The sequence below is a fragment of the Miniopterus natalensis genome, chromosome 4 (assembly GCF_054644295.1).
Source record: "Miniopterus natalensis isolate mMinNat1 chromosome 4, mMinNat1.hap1, whole genome shotgun sequence".
Taxonomy (NCBI): Eukaryota; Metazoa; Chordata; class Mammalia; order Chiroptera; family Miniopteridae; genus Miniopterus; species Miniopterus natalensis.
The window spans coordinates 24,932,217-24,948,721 of NC_142084.1; the positions used below are offsets into that span (position 1 = coordinate 24,932,217).

The window sequence follows — 16,505 nt, forward strand, 5'->3', positions numbered from 1 at the left end:
CACAACAAAAGAAATCATCACCAAAATGGAAGGGAACCCACTGCATGGAAGAACATATTTGCCAATGATACATCTGAGAAGGGGTTAATTTCCAAATATATATAAGGAACTCATACAACTCAACACCAGGACGAAAATCCAATTAAAAATGGGCAAAAGACCTAAATAGACACTTCTCCAAAGATGACATACAGATGACAAATAGACATGAAAAAATGCTCAGTAGCTAGTCATCAGAGAGATGCCAATTAAAACCACAATGAGATACCACCTCACACCTGCCAGAATGGATATCATCAACAAATGAGTGCTGGCAAGGTTGCGGAGAAAAGGGAACCCTAGTACATGCTGGTGGGAATGCAGACTGGTGCAACCATTATAGAAAACAGTATGGAGTCTCCTCAAAAAATTAAAAATGGAGCTGCCTTTTGACCCAGTGATCCCATTTCTTGGAATATATTCTAGAAATCCCAAAACACCAGTCAGAAAGAATATATTCACCCCTATGTTCATAGCACTATTTACAATAGATAAGATCTGGAAACAGTCCAGGTGCCCATCAATAGAGTGGATGAAAAAGCTGTGGGACATTTACACCATGGAACCCTATGCAGCTTTATAAAAGAAGGATCTCTCACCCTTTGCAACAGCATGGATGGACCTGGAGATTATTATGCTAAGCAAAATAAGCCAGAGAAAGACAAATAGCACATGATCTCACTTATATGTGGAATCTAATGAACGAAATAGGTCCAAAGACATGGATACACGGTACAGACAGACCTCAGAGGGAAGGGGCAGGGGAGATGGGAAGAGATCAACCAAGAACATACATGCATATATGCATAGCCCATGGACACAGATAATAGTGTGGTAAAGGCCTGAGGTGGGGTGGGGACTGGGTGGAGGAGGGACAAAGGGGGGCGGGAGGGGTACATCTGTAATACTGTCAACAATAAAAAAAGAAAGAAAAGATTTATAAAATATATATATTAAAGTACAGGTAACATCTTTTTTAAAAATACATGTTTTTATTGATTTTGGAGAGAGGAAGGGAGAGAGATAGAAACATCAATGAGAGAGAAACATCGATCGGCTGCCCCCTGCACGCCTGCTACTGGGGATCGAGCCTGACACCCAGGCATGTGCCCTGACCAGGAATCCATCCTGTGCCCTCTTGGTTCATGGGTTGATGCTCGGCCACTGAGTCACACCGGCTGGGCAGAGGTAACATCTTTTTCATCTAAAAGCAACGTACAAGTTTCACAAGTATGATAGAAACCTAGAAACTATAGACATAGGTACATTTTATCACATAAAAATTGAAATTTTATTACTGACACATTTACAGAAACCCAGCAGAAATGAATTGGAAAAGACAAAGGACCAACCAGGGGAAAAATGTGTTACAAATATTATAAGCAAAGGGGCTTGTTCTTGTTACAGCCCCCAAGAAATTTCATTTCTAGGAATTTTCCATACAAGTAGCCTAATAATTCATATAGGTTCTTTGCAGCACTTTTGTAAAAGAAGTAGCCTGGAAACAGGACTACTTGGATAAATCACATTATTTCTACACCATTTTATACTTTGTAGTCATTAAAATAAATACTTTAGCTATGAAAAGATTTACAAGACATGTCAGATGAAAATAGAGAGTTCCTAAACATTTTATAGCATGCTTCTATTGGCAGGCCTGGAGGGATATAGAAGAAAACACAACCCTGGTAAATGGTCTGAGAGTAGGACAGAGGATTTGCAATATTTATATAATACCTACTTTGGAGCGTTAAGATTTTTTTTTGCACTTACTTTAATGTATTTTTTAAAAGAATGAAAACCATCTGTCATATTAAATGGGAAAATGGTACCCTGTTTTTTAAAGTATATAATTTTCTTTGATAATTTTAAAATGATGCTTCTTTATTACTTTTCAGCCACAAGCAAGTTTAGAAGGGTTTAACCTCAAACAACATTATTAAGAAAGTAAATTTACTATTCTGCACTCACACAGTAGCCTGAAAATAGTACAGGTATTTACAGTAACAATTATTTATGACATTCAATATAAGACTTTCTTCAAGGGGGACAATTCTTCTCAAGGGAAAAACTAATCTGAAATACATTCTCTATCACCTGGCAGAGTCTAAAATTCATGTATTACCTTTTTTCAAAAGAAGACCTGAGATCTTTTGAGAACCTAGCAAAGAACTTAACAGAACATTTCCCCTTGGTTTTAAATTGAGTTGATTGTTAATTTATTCAAACTTTATTGATTTTTTTTCTTGTGTAACAGAAAGATAATCACAGCAGCTTTGAAAGTTATCTTTATTTTGATTCAAAGGTAACCAGAGTTATTATCTCTTCTGTGAAACAGACATTCTTGTGAAGAATACATGACAATGCTTGAAATCAATCCCCCCCAAGAACTATTTATTGATTTTGTTAGTTTATATGTAGATTTCCTATTATGAAAACTATTTTAATTTTTAAAAATAAGTTAATTTAACAAAAGCAATAAATTTTACTGTAGTTTAAAACACCTGCTCTAAAATGTCAAATATAAGTGATTAGTAGGCACCATTTTCCAAGTTAGTACAGTTCGATTAATACAACAGCACAATATGACACACTAGCGTGACATCGAACGGATCCTGACAACTCCAGAACGAGAAGGAAGATATATACGGTAAGTCAGTGATTTGGAAAAAGCATTAAAAATGTTTGCTGTTTTAAAGGTTTTGCTCCAAAACAACATTTTAATTTAAACATTTTAGTTGAGCTGAAAGTGTAATATCGGATGTTACCTCTTCGTGTTTGCCGCTCAGCCGTTCTAATTGCCTTGCCCGAGGCAGTCACAGCCTTTCTGTGCCTCCCGAAAGACGAGAAATGGAGCCAGAGTCCATTTCCCTTCTCTTCACTTCATTTGTCTTATTTCTTAGGGCTCCTTTTGAAACTAAGAAGGAATAAGAATTTGACCCTTCGTTTCTGAATGGATGGTTAATCCCCCTTAATAAATTCCTCTGGTCGACTCGTTTCTAATTAAGAGTGGACCTTTTCTCCTGCTTCTGAACTTGTCCGTGGGACTTAGAAAGTCTGGTGACTATTACACGCTAAGAATAAACACACTGTGCTGATGTAATTGGCATCGTAAAACAGGTCCTGCAATTAACATAACATCTTCTTCACTGTCTAAAAAGTAGTCTTTCCACAGGATATTTTTTAGATAAACTGCATAAAACTTTAAGATTACTTTTATTTTATGACTGTTTTTTTCTTCCTCTATATGAATGAACTTCCATCTCTGAAAAGCATAGTCTCCTTTAATTATCCCAATGGAAAATTAAGAGCAATAGTGTTTGGTTGGTAGATTTACTGGATGTGACCAAAGTCCAATTAGATGAACTCAGTTTGATCTGAACCAAGACATTAATATATTTAAAATGTTTACATGTAAAGTAGAATGCCCATGCTTTTTTTTAAAGGAGGATGGGTACATGGTTAGGCAACTAGACAAGGTTTTATGTGATTTTTTGAGCATGTGAATTAATACCTGGTGAAAGATGTACTAACCTTGGGTCTGGAATCATGAGTTCTAAACCTGGAATTATTAATGAAGTCAGCTGTCCATATGGCATCTCTGTGTTATAATTATTTTTCACTCAAATTTATTCAACATACATTTATGAAGTTACCATAGCATAGAAGTAAATGGTAGTTTGCTTTCTTTCCCCTTGTCAGTGTGGGTCCCTATCTCCTTGCTCTCATTCACCTTCTGTTACCAATTTTTAATAGATTTTTCACAATAAACTCTAATCATTTATTTTTCTAAATGCACCGAAATACTGTATAAGTTGCTTAAGCACAGAAACTATGGCTTGTCTCATTTTAATGTACTAGCAACTGGAACACAGGAGATTTAATATAGTCTTGTTGATCTAAATAAAATTACATTTACTAATTGTCAAAATAGCCAAATACTCTTTTTGCATATCCAGCAGCTATCCTCTCTTCTTTCTAGCCAACTTTTGTTTGAACACTAATGTGCCTAACCCCAAGGTGCAAGACAATTATGGTGACATCATTGGTATAAGGGTGGACCTTAAACCCTTTCTTCTCCAGTGAAATGTAAGGTGAAGTCCTCTGGAGAATGGCCCCTGAGAAAGATAAAAGGCCAGAGTGAAGCCAAGAGAACACCCTTAAGTCCTTTCTTTCCTAAAGGAGATGCTATCATGCAAGGTGCAGAGTTTGTCTTGTGATCAAGTGGAGAGACAATGCTAATATACAGGAACTGCCAGACCAGAAAGCTGTTAACAAAACTGGGTCTTTATTTATCTTATTGCACAAACAAACCAAAATCATATAATCTGCAAAGAATGGCAATTTTGCTTCTTTCTTTCTGGTGTGGATGCCTTGCCTAATTGCTCTAGCTAGGAGTGCCAGTACTATATTGACTAAAAGTGATGAGAGTGAGCATCCTTGTCTTGTTCCTGAACTTAGAGGCAGAAAAACCAACAAGGAAATGTTGGAATTGAACCATACTTTAAACCAAATGGACTTAGCAGATGTATAGAGAAACGTTTCATCCAACAACAGCACAATACACATTATTCTCAAGTGCACAAGGAACATTTTCCAGGATAGATCATATGACAGGACACAAAACAAGTCTTAGTAAATTTAGGAGGATTGAAATTATACCAACTGTCTTTTCTGACCACAATGAAAATAGAAATCAACAAGAGGAAAACTGAAAAATCTATAAATATTTGGAAACTAAACAGACATTTCTGAACAACCAGTGCGTCAAAGAAGTAATTAAAAAGAAAAAATTTTTTAAATCTCAAAACAAATGAAAATGGAAACACAATATACCAAAACCTGTGGAATGCTGTAAAAGCAGTTCTGAGAGGAAAGTTTATAGCAATAAATGCATATACTAAGAAATGTGAAAGATCTCAAATGACCTAAATTTACACCACAAAGAACTTGAAAAGGAGCAAATTAAACCCAACATCAGAGAAAGAAAGAAATAATGAAGATCAGAGTGGAAATTAATAAAATAGAGACCAGAAAAACAACAGAAAGGATTAACAAAACTAAGAGCTAGTTTTCCAAAAAGATAAACAAAATTGACAAACCTTAACTAGACTGAGAAAAAAAAGAATAATTAAATAATTAAAATGAGAAATGAAAGAGGAGACATTACACCTGATACTACAGAAATACATAAGATCATAAGAGACCACTATGAACAATGATATGCCAACAAATTAGATAATCTAGAAGAATGGATCAATTCCTAGAAACACAGAGCCTGCTAAGACTGAATCAGGAAGAAATAGAAAATCTAAACAGATCAATAATGAGTAAAGAGGTTGAATCAGTAATTAAAAACCTCCCAACACAGAAAACCCTGGGAACAAAGAGCTTTGCTGGTGAATTCTACCAAACATTTAAAGAAATTAATGCCAAACCTTCTCAAACTCTTCCAAAAATTAAAGAGGAGGTAACACTTTTGAACTCATTCTATGAAACTAGCATGACCCGGATACCAAAAACAGATAAGAGCACTTCAAGAAAACTACAGACCCATATCCCTGATAAATTTAGATGCAAAATTTCTCAACAAAACATTAGCAAAATCAATTAAAGAACACATTAAAAGAATTATACTCAATAATCAAGTGGGACTTATCCCTTGGGTACAAGGATGGTTCAACCTACACCAATCAATAAATGTGATATACTATGTTAATAGAATGAAAGATTAAAATCACATCATCATCTCAATAGATGTAAAAAAAAAAAAAAAAGCATTTGACAAAATACAGCTTCCTTTTCCTGATAAAAACCCTCAACAGGTTGGATATAAAAGGAAAACACCTTAACGTGATGAAGACCATGCATGATAAACCCACAGCTAACATACTCAACTGTGAAAAACAGATTCATTGAATTATTAAAGCTGAAGAAAAGCTTCCAGGGTTTGAGCGCCTTACCCAAGGTGACCTCACCACTTACTTTCAGAAGTGGGTCAAACATGTAGGTACCTGTATCTCTGCTTCATTGTTCTTTTCTCCGTTATGCTCCTAAATATTATCTCCGCGCAGAAGACAGCTTTCAAGATTGCATTACTCGAAAGAGCCATTTTATGCTCTAGAGAAGCTTACACTTGAGATGGATGTTTTCCCAGTTGCTTGATGTGGACCACGCTGTGTCCTTGTTTGAAAATTCTTAATGATTTCCAATGTTGTGAAGAATAAACCCAAAAGCACTCATTAGCAGCCAGGTCTCCTCACTTTCAACCTATATCCTGCTTCCCAATATTTTTCTCCTTAGTCCCTGCTCATAAATAACTCTTTAGACAAGTTCATTTACTCACTGTCAGCGAAACAAGCCTTGTGTTTGCCCTGTTTTTATGCCTCTGATTGTGCCAGCCTTTCTCCAGAGGACCCCTTGATGAAATGCAAGTGACCCATCAGCACTTGACATGAAAGCTTTACACAGACGGCAGTCAGCTAATTCAGTGGTTGATAAAGACAGCTGGAACGTATGCGAAGTGAGGGCATTTGGCTGTGTGTGTGTGTGTGTGTGCGAGTGTGTGAGTGCATGTGTGTGAGTGTGTGAGTGCATGTGTGTGTGAGTGTGTGTACGTGTGTGTGTGCTCACATTCATTGTGTAACATGGAGAGCACCTGTAGACGTAAGAGTGAGATGATGCCCTGCCTCTCCCTTATCTAACTCTGTCCTTATTTTTGCCACTGCTGATCGTATCACTAATGCATATGATAATTTTTGTAATTTTAGTTACCCAGAAAACATGTTGGTGTTTTAAATTATGTTAATTACCTGCATATTTATAACCCCTCACTCCTACATATACATATTTAAATACCTGGATTAAAATGCACAGAAACTACAGCATACAAACGCCTCTATATATTCCAAGTCTTAAAGATTAAGTCAACAGGAGATATGATAAGAAAAAGATATTACAAGAAATGTGAGCTGAATTTGTAATATGTGTGGGGTGGAAGGCGGGTGGCAGGTTTGGGACATTTGGTACATGAAGAGTGTGCATTATGTTTTTTACCTACTCACCACTTGATTTTTATTAAGTTAAGAGAGATGCTAATTGTATAGTAAGGCATGGATAAGCTTTAGTGAAATAAAATTAAAATCAAAGACAAGGTTTGATTCTCCATCCAGATTTCAGAAATGAAAGCCCTCAATTATAACTACAACAGCTGTGAGGGTTTTGAAGCAAGTTGACCGGTTTAAGTACCTAGGAGTCGTCTTGCCAGAGGTCCTCTAATTTTTGCTAACATGTGACTTACATTCCTTCCAAGGAGGGCTAAGATTGAGTTTTTGAAAGAACTGCAAAGATGTACATGGAGAGGCAATAATAAGAGGAAGAGAAAACTGCCTACAGATACTGAGGAGGAAATGCTGAAAAATAGACACAATACTGTCAGAATACATCTGATACTGGAAAAACTAATGCGGCTCTCACAGGTCAGGGTGACCCTGACATGGATCCACAGGATCCAGAGGACAGAATCCACACACAGTCCCGAAAGGCTGCACACCAAGCAAGTCAACATGTAATGTTCTATTTATCTTCCTCTCCTTCAAAATAATTTTTTCTGAATTGCTAGCGTAAATTTTCTGAAGCATTTTAGGCTGGAATTTATGCCCGTATTCTGCCTTTTTCTCTCCTCCCCCCTCCCTTATTTGGACTCTTATCATATGATGCTTTGAACTATTTTGTTTCCAGGATCGTGTGTTTCTCATGGCTATAAATTTTAGTTGATGTAGTAAAACTGACAAAATCATTCCATGTCCTTTTATTCTACTTCTGTACAGCTACTTAATATATACTGTGTCTAACAGCAAAAAAGAGGACATATAAGTAAAATCAGAACCATTGTGGCATAAAACAAAATTTAATCTAAGCCAGATATCTTAATACCAGTTTTGGAACAAACAACAGATTCACCCAGTTTTAGCAAAATCTCAGAACAGCTCAGATCATTAGTTGCAAGAAAACAACAGAAAATGAAATGCCTCATAAATATAATATACAGGGTGAAATCTCACCCATCACCTAAGTAACAGTATTGTATTTTAATTCTGTAGAGTATAAGTACACTTATATTTTTTTTAGATTATCTTAAAATTTCGGAGCACTCTCCTGATATGCTTTAAAAGCTTTGAAAAAGAATCTACCATAGTTTTTTATACGAGCAGTACATTTAATGAATAAATGAAGTGCAAATAGAAGGAGTTAATGTAAAGGCTGTGGTGGATGTTTTTTAAAAGCTTTAAAATCTATATATAAGGGTTGTGAGAGAGGTGAGCAAGAGGAAGTAAAAAACTAAAATGTAGAGAAGCTCTGATGGAAAGTAGTCGAGCCACATAGGTACATCGTTTTATATTGAAAAAAGAACTTAACTTTATTTTGCAAAAATAAGCAAACAGGATGAATCTACAATCAGGCTAAAGTCAGTACTAAATTTCCAGGTATAATTATGATACTTTAGTACTTTTCTTCTGGTAAGTTATAAATTCATATAGGAAGAGTCCATTTTCCAGGCTCATGGTTTCTTAGTTTATAAAAGCATCTTCTTAGCACTTAGGGTTTAATGTCTTTGTAAGAGGATCATTTTTTATATTTAATTTCAAGTAACCAGAAAAGTAGGGTTAGAATAACGCTATGTAATTGATATATGCTCCATTATAGATTCTTCAAAAATGAAACTCAAGGGCAAGCTAAACAGTTGAAACAAGATGTCAAAAATCAATCCTTTGCAGCTGACAGGCTTGAGCTATAGAGAATCGGTAACAGAGAAAAACTTATTAATGTGCCTTCAGGGAGTTATGTCAGAGCATGCAACGCCCAGTGCAGCATGCTAATTTTTTTGTAATTTTTTGCAAAATCTTTACAACTGTGATAGAACAGAGGAGAAGCAGTCATTCTGCAAATCCTGCAATCATGCCCTTGATTTTAATATATACTATCAGACGAAACCAAAGGGGGGGGCAAAAAACTGTAGATTAATGGAATGGTTTAATTATTTTGATATAAAATATTTCTTTGTTTATATTAACAAAAGGGAACTGGTCTGGTTGACTCTGTAGCTGAATTTCTACAAGTACCTTTTTGCAAATAAAGGGAAAAAAATGCATATTTCTCAACTGACTTTAGAGTTAACTAGATGAGCTCCAGAGCCATCCTCTGGAGTTTCCTATCTGGAGGAAGCGCTCTACCACCAGCCTTTACAGAAAAATGTTTTTGAAGATTACAGCTACTGTGAGCAAAGATTTTGTCATATAAGGAAGTGATCAAAAGTAGTTGCTTTTAATTATAGTTAGCAATTTATGGTATTGTTTTCATTCTTTTGGAGATACATTTTTAAGAATCAAGATGTTTGTTTACATATTTTTTAGCCTCCTTGTGTTTTAAGTTCTACTCTTAGCGAAAGCCTATACTTTCCCCTCACATATTAGGGTCAGTTTAAACCCTCGTTATTTCACTGACCAGTGTGTCATCATGTTTTTCTGTATTTTAATTGATTTTTAATTCCTCATTAAAAGGAACTATTTTGGATTTGTTTTTAAAATCTTTTTCTTTATCATATTTTTTTTCTTTTGTGACTAATTTTGTGCCATCTGCCTTCTTCAATACAAAAGCCATTTTCCCCTTGTAGAGTGAGAGTACTTAACATTTTTCTGCCTGCTACAATCCAATTAGCATCTTTCTGTCTTCTATTATATATCTTTATATACGTCCCTTTACTCTTTTTTAAGTTTTTAATGGAAAATGTCAACATGTAGAAAGAACAGCATAATAAACTCCCAAATACCCATCATCCAGTTTCAACACGTGTTAGAGCATTGCTGATCTTATGTACTATGTATGTCTTTCTACATTTTTATTTTCTTATAGAAGCTCACCACTGTATTTTGTAAACTATTAATTGACACAAACTCTATTATTGGCCTCACACAGTTTGGTTTCACAAATATGCATGCTTTCTAACGAGCCATATCAGAATCTCATGTGTGTATTAAAATATATTTTGCACAAACTCTAATGTGAAAGCTGGAAGGCTACATTAACAAGGACAGGTGGGACAAAACTATAGCCAGGAGTAGAAAAGAACACCTCCCAGTGATACATGAATATGAAGACATGAAGATACTAAAAGGTTAAGCTCCTAATACCAGGGATTCAAAACACTGAAAAAGATAAGTGGTGAATCCCGCAATTAGATCTTGGCTTTCTGTACAGAACTCTCACTAATAGATAGTGTAAGAAGACCAAAGATAAGTGAGGCTATAGAGACCTGAACAACACAATCTACCAACTTTCCCTAATGGACACACAAATACCGCACCCGGCATCGGTAGACTATACAGTCATTTCAAGAGCATGTGGAAAGTTCACGAAGAAAATCCAGATTATGGTCCATAAAACAACTTTCAATAAGTTTAAGAGGACTTAAATCATCCACAGTATGTATACTGGCCCAAGTGGAATTGAACTAGAAATCAGTAAGAAAAATATACTAAAAAGTAACAAAACAAAACAAAACAAAAAAAGGACAAATGTATTTCTAAATAATCCATGGGTCAAAAAATTACTATGGAAATTATAAAATATGTTAAAATAAATGAAAATAAAAAATATGTTAATATATCATAGCCTATGAAGTAAAAATCATGGTGTTAAAACTTCTGAAGTTTATAAAAATTTCACATAAAAATATGATGTTGATAAGGCTCAAAGAAAAGATAAAAATAAAACAAGTTCAATAAATTTTCAATGACCTGTGTTAATTAAAAGGGGGCAGTGTCAACTAAAAATATCAAAAAGCAAAAACATTTTAAAAATTCATTTTGGGGTTGAGTTCTTATTGGCTTCTGAATTTGATTCTATTTAAAAGTATGTCCTACCTCAAGGTCAGAAAGTGATTATCGTGTATTTTCTTCTAATAATTTCAATGTCTAAAAATATCTTTTCTGCCTTTCTTTATTTTCTCCTTCTAGGACAATTATTACATAAATGTTTGGAGCCCTTCAATCTAGCTTTTCTGTTTAACTTATTATATACTTTTCATCTCTTAAAGTCCTACTATATTTATTATGAATCTTTCTACTGTATTTCTCATGAATTCTTCAGTGCCATCTCCAAATTCACAAATCTTTGTGAGTAGTGTAGGATTTCTTCCATGTATTGACTTTTAATTCCAAAAGATATAGATATTCATTTTGAGGATTTCCAATGATTTGTCTATCAGTTTAATTTTCTTGTTTATTTCATTATTTCTTATTGTATTTATGATTACTCTTCCTTAAGATCTTTCAGATTTTAAAAAATAATTGAAGGTCACCTTCAGAGTTTTGTGTTACTCTTCATATTTTATTGGGCAAGAGTTCATGCCCTGTTGTATAATTTATTTTCTCTCTCAAGTTACACCAGAATTAAGTGGGCTAATTTTAAGTTAAACATTAAAAAAGAAGCTATAAAATTAGAGAACACTTTATAAATTATATGATTGTCTAACCACTATGCTGTATACCTGAAACCAATACAAAATAATATTGAAAAAAAAAGATGCACAGAGTGTACATGCTCTCCAAATCCCCAGCTGACATATATCAACCTAAGTATATGCAATTTGATTTATAAATGCTGTTTTAAATAAAACTTCTTCATATTAAAAATAGCTATAAAATTAATGAAAACTGACAAACATTTTGACCAGCATTCACCTAACTAATAAAAAATAAAAGCAAAACAAACACTCAAAAAAACCAAGTCTCCCACTTGTTGGGATTGGCTAGCCCTTTCAAGAAGAAATAAATAGGCCTGGCCAGTGTGGCTCAGGTGGCTGAGCGTTGCCCCGTGCACCAGAAGGTTGCCAGCTTGATTCCCGGCCAGGGCACATGCCTGGGTTGCTGGCTGGATCCCTGGTAGGGGGTGTGCAGGAGGCAGCTGGTCCAAGTCTCACTCTCATATCAATGTTTCTCTTCCTCACTCCTTCTCCCTTCCTCTATCTAAAAATCAATAAAAAATATTTTTAAAAAGAAGAAATAAATAAAAACACAATATAACAAAGTTCTGGAGGACAACATCTCAAAGCTAAGTTATAAGTCAGCCAGTAAAGTAAGCATCTCTCCCCATCACTGTGATAGTTGTAGTTATTCTTTTTTCCCAAAGTAAAAAAAGGTGCCTTGTACTGCCTAGATTGTGAAATCCCTCCATGACTTGGCAAGAAGAGCTAGTAGGAGACTTTGGAGTCCTGGCCAACTGTCTGGGGAAACAACTTGATAGTGTCCATGACAAGTTCAGATGGAATAGTCTGATGATGTAGTAAGGGCCTCCAAAAAATGAGCAACCACAGTACCTTAACAACATTCACGTAAGGCCAGATAAGTCTGCTATTTTAAGGCTTTCTATGCACAAACTACACATTCCAAATAGTTGATTTTATGTTGTTTTAGATGGAAGAATTTTAGAAGCTTGTATTACTAGGTGATCCCTTTCTTTGAATGGAGCCAGCATAACCATGAAGACTACATTTGCCATGCTTCAAAATTAATATATTTTATTTATATCTATATAGCAACTAACTTTTAAGTCTAATTATGAAAGATTTCTTCATTACAGTAAAGTTTCACCACCTGGTAAGTCAAGAATACTTTCTAGCCCACTCCCTGACTGGGAATGAGCGGAGGATCTTGAAACGTCAGTTGCAATGAGCTATAGGATAAGTTGAGCTTATTTTACCTAAGACTAGTTGCCTAAGACTCTGCTTCTGCTATGGGTTTTTAATAAGAAACTATTTATTTCTTGCCTGCCAACCAAATACTTTTATTTTTACTGATAAATTAAACTATCAATATACATGTTTTAAATGTATGCAGAATAGCCACATTATTCTCATATTACAGGGGATACCTCCCAAAATGTATGCACACTTTAACAGCTGATAGCTCAATTTTGAAAATGAAATGTGTTTTAATAGACACTGCCTTTATAATTATTCAAAGTGTGTGTATACATTTTGGGGGGGACACCCTATATGTATCTACTGCTCACAGTTTATTGCACAACATGGTACCACAGGCTAAAAAGATCAAGTGACAGCCACTGTTGCAAATAGTCAACAATATAAGCGAAAAAAAGTAAACTTCGTTTTCTGTGACTACCTAACTCATCACTCTAACAGGCTTCTTTCTCTCATGCTGTTGTGATCCATTTACTATACTTCTCTGCATGTTAAACAAAATTCATCTTTCAATTGCCACTTGCACAGGAAAAAATGTTATTCATTAATGAACTGTCAGTCAAGATCCTTTGCTCAGCCTACTCAGGGAGTGGGCTATTTTCTTGACTCACCAGGTGGTGAAACTTTAATGATGAAACCTTTCGTAATTAGAATTCATGTAGTATATTCAAAACACAAGCCCAGTGGGGCAGCCCTGGGAACAATTTTCCACCCTTCGTGATTCTATCTGGGCCACTGTGTTGTGGTTTAAAGTTGTGTTTTCCTCCTCATTTCTACTGTATTTGATGTAATTGTGGGTGGTATCATCTTCACGGCTAAGCTACGGTGCTTAGAATTACCAAATGTTGACTCTAAAACTGTACCCCGTGTACTTGTACACTTTTTATTCCAGGTAGTGCCCTTCTGATCTGTATCCACACATCCTGAATTCTTATGCTAAGCACAGAGCCTACATCATCTCATTTAATCCTCACAACTCCCAGATGAAATTAAAAAACAATAATTATGGCTTTGGGAGATCAAACAACTCACCCAAGGTCATGAATCCAGTAGTAACTGGCTGAATGGTGATTAATATCCAGATGGGTTTTATTCCAGCAGAGCTCTGTACTTGTAGAGAGATGCTAGAAATTCAGTTCTATGAATTCTTTAGCTGACAGTCTGAGACTCCCTCAAGACTGTTCTGTGTATCGGTTAGGGTACACTTTCCCCTAACAGCCACATGCAAGGCATTAACCATAATGGGATCTTGATTCAGACAAAACAGATATAAAATCTACTTAGAGGAAAAGTGTGGAAATTGGAGTATGAACTGGATATAAGATAATGTTAGGGAATTATTTTCTTAGGTGGGTAACGGTACCACAGACAGGTAAGAATGCCATTCTCAGGAAATGCCTGCTGAAGTGTATGGGGATGAAATGTCACCTTGTCCAAAATTTCAGATGTTTACAAAATTTTCAAATGCATAGTTATACAGATGTAAAGCAAATATTGTATGTAAAATGTTAACAGTTGGTGAGCAAGCAGGAATTTATTACACAATGTTTCCAATTTTCTGTATGTATGAAATATTTCACAATAAAATGTTGAGGGGGAGAAAAAGAAAGAAGAAAAGGAAGGAAAGAAGGAAGGAAGGAAAGGAAGGAAGGAAGGGAGGGAGGGAGGAAGGAAGGAAGGAAAAGGGGAGGGAGGGAGGAAGGGAGGAAAGGATTCTATCCCCAGTCTCATACTCCTTGAGCTTGAGTCTTCCTCTATCCCTTTCTAGCTTGAGAAATGTTATCTTACATTTATGGGCTTTATTTCCTCATTTGTAAAATGGTGATAATAGTAAAAACTACTTTATGAAGAGTCTAGTACTTATATATCCTGTTATTATTCAGCATTCCCAAATTATCCTCAGTATGTAATTGTCAATAGAGCCTTTGTGCTTCGGCTTGTATTATCTGGAATCCCTTTGAAACTAATCTAGATAAACCCTTAAAAAACAAAGTTAAATTAGTAACAGTATATATAGCAATGGCTGACTACTGGGAGCTTCTGTTTTCCTTTAGTCGTGTAAGAACAATGAAAGTAAGTGGTTCATTACTGGGTGTAATATTCAATAAGTTTGCCTACAGGTTGTTAATATTATATATCATTTACATGTAAAACTAGGATTTAAAAAGCTCCTTATCTAAGATGAGAAAGAAAATCCTAAACCAGACAGGTAATTGATGCATAGTTCTGAAGATAATGATGATGGTGACTTAAGCTCAGTATAAAATCTCTTCAGCTGATAATATGAACATGGGCTAAGGGCTTTGAGTATTCAGTTGGAGCTCAGTACAGTAGACCCTCAATTTTGTGGACTTCGATTTAACGGACTTCGGATGTAAGGGACAAAATTTTCAGTCCGTATGTCCTATGTGAAAATTAACACCCTGTTAATTTAAAAATGCTTTTAACCAACATTTGTTTATAATTAAATTAACAGGCTAATTTTTTTTATTTTTAATTAACTGTTATTGTAAACAAATTTTAGTGAAGAGGCTAAATTTCTTTTTTTCTTCTGGGAGGGATGGTAATGTTAATATAATACTCATCATCAAAACAAATTGAAATAAAAAGATATCTGAAATGGCTTTACCGTAATATGATGCCTTAATAAGTTAAGGAAATGGACTGCTCACGAACTGCTTTTTCATTTCACGTTCTTTACAAAGTCTTCTCCTTCCTTGATTGAGGCTTTCAGCTCAGGAACGGCCTCAGCTCTCATCTGCTCTTCAAAAGGGGAGAGTTGGCCACTGCCCAGATTCTTCCCAATGCCCCTTTTCCCCAGCAGCCATGGTGTGGAGAAACAGGGGCAGTCTGTTCCTTGGGACTTAACAAAGGAACATTCGACAAGTCCTTCCTTTCCATTGTTGGCAGCCACAAGGGAAAAGACAAAACGGGCTCCAGCATATGCCATGGGCAGGGTGGCAGAGCCTGCTCCAGCTTTGGCCTTGACCACCTCCGAGCTGGCCTCCTGGATGCGCCCAGTGAGGGCTCTGGCAACGTCCAGGGTTGTCCCCCACAAAGATCTTATTGGGGTTGTACACTCCATGTTTCTTGAAAACTTCAGATGTGATTGAAATCCCTGTAGTGATTTCACCAGCATAAATATTACATATCTACAACTATAGTCTACATATTTAAATCCAAGAGTTACTCCTCATAATGTTCAAGAAATGATTAGCACGTGATAACACTGTATCACACGAGTTAATTGGTCCTGTTGAGTCGTGGCGTGATTCTCTGAAGCAATTTTAATGCGTTTTCCGTGGATTTTCCCATTTGTGCTAAGTCGCGCCCCAGCCATGTGCATTTGTGTGCTCTCGGTGACTGGTGAATGCCCACATTTCCTAGACCTATTCAGTATACATTTAAAATTACTGTAATACTTATAGAAAACTTTTCTGTGAAATTAAACTTTTCATACCTATTTAATTTTAATTACACAAACGTGTCTACATAAGTAAAAACAGGTAAACTAATTTGTCAACTTTTAACATATGTATTCAGAAAACTTACTTTATTATATAAAGGACTTTGGGCTTTAATGAACACGCCCTCACCAAATTAGTCCATTATATCGAGGTTTTACTATCACATCAAATGAACTCAGAAGCTAAAATTAGTTTAACTCATTTTATAAAACTAAGTGCATGGTTTCTGCTTGATCTTT

At 35.5% G+C, this 16,505-nt stretch overlaps 1 pseudogene; it reads right to left on the minus strand.

The window, feature by feature from the left end:
- Positions 1–15,482: 15,482 nt before the first annotated feature.
- Positions 15,483–15,884, minus strand: LOC148093230 (malate dehydrogenase, mitochondrial pseudogene; annotated as a pseudogene).
- Positions 15,885–16,505: the final 621 nt, after the last annotated feature.